Consider the following 6,060-nt stretch of genomic DNA (forward strand, 5'->3'; position numbering starts at 1 on the left):
AAGCTCATGTCTAGAAAGTTTGTCACTCTTCACTGTATTACAAGCAAGCAAAAAGGCCATAATTCCAGAAAGTGTCCTCTGAGACCACAGAGTGCAGCCCAGGTATATACATTAACTCATTAGTAATTTCTAATTTCATTTATACATTTTGTAATTAAATTTTTTTTTTTTTTTGGTTATAGAGAGAGGTTGTGGCAGAAGAAATTCAAGCAAATGACAATGAGAATGTAGCTGTAGAGCAGGTAAATTATACTTCATGGTTTCTTAACAATGTCAGTTAGGGTTTAACCTAATGCATTTGACTAAATTATAGAGAGATGTTTTGGCAGAAGAAATTCCAGTTAATACTCAACCATTTGAAGATGATGAACTACTTAGATTATTTGACTATCAAGTCCAAGTAATTCCAAATATAGGCTTTCATACACTTAAAGGTAATTACATTCGACTTCCATTTTAATCTGGATATATATATATATATATATATATATATATATATATATATATATATATATATATATGATAGGAATATTTTTGTAATAAAGTTTTGATGAGCCAAATGTACTATAGATTCCCTTAGAATTTAGGTCTTTAGTACAAGCATCATAATCCAGAATATCAAGTCAATATGCAAAGGAAAACCTACCACATGACGAACAAAATTAATTTAGAAAATTAATTTTGGTCCTACAAGTATTCATCCGGGAAAGAAACATTAAGGAATGGCGTTGCAACAAATGATTGGATGAGCCTAATGGTGAAATGGTAGAAGTCTTTACTTAAAATGATCACACCTGAGATTGATTCCTCCTAAGGACTTATTTTTTACAAGTCAAGAATTCGTACAAGCATGATGTCTCAAAGGAGCACGATGTCTTGAAAGAGCGATATCGTCACTAGCATCAATATTGTCACTATCATCAATATCGATATCGTCACTAGCATCAATATTGTCACTATCATCAACATCGATATCAACAATAAATTTAGGCTTCTTATCCAGTAACTTGTTAAGAAATACCGTAATGAAAGGAACATAGGAGTTTGTTGCTAGGTATTTGACCAAATAGGATCGTTCAGTTCCTATAGAACCTATCACTAAAATACCCCTAGAGGGGGATAAGGCTAAGCGGAGCGAAAAAGGTTTTCCATGAGATGGGAAATGAAAACTATTAGCCCCAGACGAAGTTTGTGAATAAGTGATTGTCTGATAATGAGCAAGGAATATCCGTCTTTCTGCTAAACATGATATATTGATGTCAACAAGCACGATGTGCCTTAAGGAGCACAATGTAGCCTAATCAGAAAAGCACGACACGATGTCTTGAAAGAGCACAATGTCAACAAGCACGATGTGCCTTAAGGAGCACAACGTAGCCTAATCAGAAAAGCACGATGTATCAAGTCAAACAAGCAATAAGTGCCGAGGTCAAACAAGCAAGAACCAAAGGAGCACAATGTTGTTAACAAGCAAGATGTATCCAAAGGAGCACAATGTGTCCGCTAAGGAGCAAAATGTGGCAAAGAAGCAAGATGATCAGAAAATAGATAAATTCGAAGGAATTTATTTTGATTCATCCCACATACCACAAAACTCCAAATTGCCTGAAGATATGATCAGAACGTTGGAAAATTTATGAAGACATCTTATCCTATAAATAAATTCTATCAGATGGATTTATTTCAAAGAGACGTTGGAAATTCAAATTTGGCAAAGATAATAATATTTTAGAAACAAGTTGAAAATCAAGTTGAGATAAAAAATATTATCTTGTCAGGCGTTGACAATCAAATCAAAAATTGAAGACCTACTATTGTCAACAATATCAGGCTATGAAGATTCAAATTTCAAATATCAAATTATCCCACTCCAACGGATATATTTGATTTTCTATAAAAGGTCATGAAGACTTGAAGACACAAGAATACACAGATGAACAAGTGTGAAATCTAGAAATACAAAGTGCTCAAATATTCATTGAAATATCATCTATAAGAGAGACTTAGTCTGAATAGTCTCAAAATTAGTTGGAGAGAGATACAATTACCTTTGTATTTGTAATTATAAAAAGAGTATAGCTGTGTGCAAAATACTCTAGTGAGTGTAGCTGTGTGCAAAACACTCGTTGTTGCTAAGTATAACTGTGTGAAAAACACTTAGTTGGCGTTGAGTATAGCTGTGTGCGAAATACTCGTAGTTGAGTGTAGCTGTGTGTGAGACACTCGAAGTTGGGTGTAGTTGTGTGCAAGACATCTGGAATAAGTGCTTGTGTAGCGCTTATTTACTATTGTAACTGTGTGTGGAAAATAGTGAATTACTCCTAGAAGTGAATGGAGTAAAGTGGACTAGGAAGATTACGCCACTTCCGAACCACTATAAATTGCCTTTCTCATTTACATACCGCACTTACATAATTCGCTTTATTTATTTATCATCTGACTAACCTGTAACACCCCATGTTACGGCCTTCAATCCCGGATTAATTATTTAATTAATTTTGTTATTAATAATTAAAAAGAATTTAATTTGGTTAGGATCCCCTTTAATTAATTAATATGGTCCACCATGGATTATGGACCCCTGCCAAAACTAGAGTCTTAAGCCTATTAGGAATAAAAAGAGTAAACCTTTTACTAGTCAGATTCCAATTAGGAATCCTAAACCTGTATACCGATTAGGAATAAAGAAAGTAGGCCTTTATTACTCAGATTATGATTAGGATTCCTGATTCTATAAATAAGGGACTAGAAAGCAATTAGAACCCTTACCACCCATAGTCATATTACACGAAAAGATTCCCCACCACCAAGCCTAGAGAGATCAATCGGATGGAAATCCTAGAGAAGAACCTTAATAGCCAAGGGAGGATTAATTAAATAGGTAACCCATGTCTCAACAAAACCTATTTTCTTTGCTATAATCTTCTTCTTTGGCTTCCTCTATATGCTTGTGTCTTGATATGATAATTGTGATGTAATCTTGATGATTGATGAGATGATTTTATTTGTGATCTTGATAATCTTGATGAAGATAAGTGGATCTTGATGATTGTGTGATATTCTTGATAAGTCTTGATGTTTCTTGATATTAAAGATAAACTATGATCTTGTTGATTTAAATATGATTAGAGCCCTAGGTTGAATCATGAATTTCGTATTGGGATTTTCTTGGTATATTTGGGTGGGAGTTCACATGTTCGGGTGTTGATTATGTTTAGAAGTCATGATAGGATGTGTCATATGTGATCCTTGCTTTTGATCCATTACTTGTTTACGTGGTGTCGGTATTTGCGTTTAAAGGTGTCTAAGCATGATTTCGGGTTCCACGAAGGATTCCGGGACGTTTATTTTGATAAAGAGTCAGTGGGGGTAGGTGGGGGTAGGGGGACCCGCCACCTACCCGCTGCCCAAAGAGACGCCGCCGGCAGGCGACTGCCCGCCGAGCACCCGCTGCCAGGAAGTTTATCACCGGCGGGTGGCCCTCCACCCACTGGTTGCCCACCTCGGGACTTTCGCTTCCTCGTTTGATGTTCCCCAATCCCCGTGGTGTCCCAACGGACTCCATTTGTCGTGCATGAGTCTAGTTTATGTTTCGGGTACCGTTCGTAGGATAAAAGAGTCTCGTTTATTGCATGATAGTTGAATCGATAACCCGTTGGCCTAGGAGGAAGATGTATGAACCCCTTAGGACTATTCTTAGTATGTGGATAATCACGCATAAGTTTATTTATACGTTTTCCCCCTTCCCAATGTGCTAATATCTGTTGCTATGTGTTATGTGAGCATGATACCCCAATTTGGTTATGATCAAATTGGTTATACACGAGCTGCGGTTCGTTATCTTGGCTGCGGTCAAGCTGGTTACTCATGAGCTGCGGTTCATTCTCCTGGTTGCGGTCAGTGACTCACTTCTTGGGCTGCGGTCCACATGGGCCTCGTGTGCTATGGTCCACCAATAGAGCAATTAAGCTTAAAAGAGCTAAAATCTTCAAGTGTGAGAAAAAGAACTCAGAGAGCTTCAAGAGAAAAATATTTAGAGAGTTCTTAAGCAGGGCAAAAATATCAAGTGCTTTACTTGATATATTCAAAGAGAGAAAACACTCAGAGCTGTCAAGAGAAATCATTCCAGAGTGTTTATCTTCATCAAAGAGACCTGCGCATCATTGAAGATCATCTACAGAGTCTCAGAAGTTGGAAGCAAGACAACACTTGTTTTGGAGCAAAACAAGAGAAGGGAGGAAAGTAGCACGGAGCTGTGAAATCCTGGATTGTCACACGGAGCTGTGAGATCCGAAGCAGCAGTGTCGGAGGCACTGGGCGTGATTGGTGTGGGCTTGGTGATCAAAGCACCAGATCACGGGATACGTTTCTACCGGAGTGTGGAAGACGGGGGGAAAGTAACGCGGAGTCGTGAAATCCTGGGATAGTAGCGCGGCGACGTGAAACCCGAAGCAGCAGTGTGGTGTCACTGGGCATGATTAGTGCGGGCTTTGTGATCAAAGCACTAGATCACGGAAATTCATTGTATCTTGGAACCAAGGAGTGGTAGATATAGTGAATTGGCTCTTGGAGAAAAGAGCAAGTGGAGTAGGAGGATTACACCACCTCGCGAACCACTATAATTGTCTTGTGTTCTTTACTGCTTTCTTTACATACCGCTCTTTACATATATGCTCTCACGAAGATATACTGCTCACACAATCTCACACACACTTTATGTTTAATTATTTCCGCTGTGCACCATACTCTAACAATCTAGTTATGAGTTTTGGTTTATCTCTGTCTTAGCAATTGTTGTGCTGTGCGAAAAAGTTTGAAAGTCTATTCACCCCCCCCCCCCCTCTAGACTTTCACCTTACCTCTTTTGGGACCAACAATTGGTATCAGAGCCTGTAGCCTATTTGAGTCAGTTTATACCAATCTTTGGTATTTAAACACGTTGCCCAACTGGGTTAACTGTTTTTGACTGCTAGGCTGATCTATTCTACAAAGTGTGTGAATTGGATTAATCTTTCATATCTCACGTGATGATGATGAAGAAAGATTTAGCTCAAAATCTATTATTCTCTCTTGATAAATTTGATGATAGGAAAGTTCGTATGCAGGTACACTTATCGGCCTTACACGATGAAATGTGGGAAGTTATTTCCACTGGCCCTATAGAAATATTAAAAGTCAATACGGCGTTTGTTATATCCCCGGATGCTCCACAGTACGTACAAAAGCCAAAACCGGAATGGACATCGGACGATAGAACGCGGAATAATCTTGACAATATTGCCAAGGATATTCTATTCAAAGCCGTTGATGATACAATATTTCCGAAGATCCGAAAGTGTGCCACTGCCAAAGAAATATGGGAAACTCTCATCAAGATTGGCGAAGGAGATGAACAAGAAAAAGACAATAAGCTCACAATCGCCATGAAGAAGTTCGAAGATTTCAAGATGCTCTCAAATGAAAGTGTTGCAGACATGGAAGCTCGAATGATCAAAGTTCTTGGAGAGATTGGTGATCTTGGCAAAAATATTAGCCAAAAAGTAATTAATCTCAAAATCCTACGAGGCTTACCATCTGCATGGGACATGAAGGTTACGGCTATGCGCGATCACCGAGATCTAAGAATGTTGTCAACAGACAAATTATTTAGTGATCTAAAAGCATATGAGTTCGAAATGAAGGCCAAAGATGATGATGTTCATGAAGCTCGAAATGCTGCTCTAATGGCCGAACAACCGTCAACCTCCAGGTCAGTAGAAAATAATGTTGATTTTATGACTGACGAACAGTTTGCTCTTTTTGTCAAAAAGCTTAGAAGGTTTATGCGAAAAGGAGACAACAAAAATTCTGCTCGTGGAAAATTCATCCCTCGCATAACACAAGAAGAAAAAGTCGAAGAAAATAAGGATTTGTGCTACAATTGCCGCAAACCCGGACATTTTAAAATAAATTGTCCGTATCCGATCGTTAGCAAGTATCAAGGCAAAAATGTTGAATCTACACCGAACAAATCCGAAAGCAAAAGGTTCAAGCGCGACAAAAGAAAAGCTCTCGTTGGCA

The sequence above is a fragment of the Ipomoea nil genome, unplaced genomic scaffold (genome assembly GCF_001879475.1).
Source record: "Ipomoea nil cultivar Tokyo-kokei standard unplaced genomic scaffold, Asagao_1.1 scaffold2845, whole genome shotgun sequence".
NCBI classification, from domain to species: Eukaryota; Viridiplantae; Streptophyta; class Magnoliopsida; order Solanales; family Convolvulaceae; genus Ipomoea; species Ipomoea nil.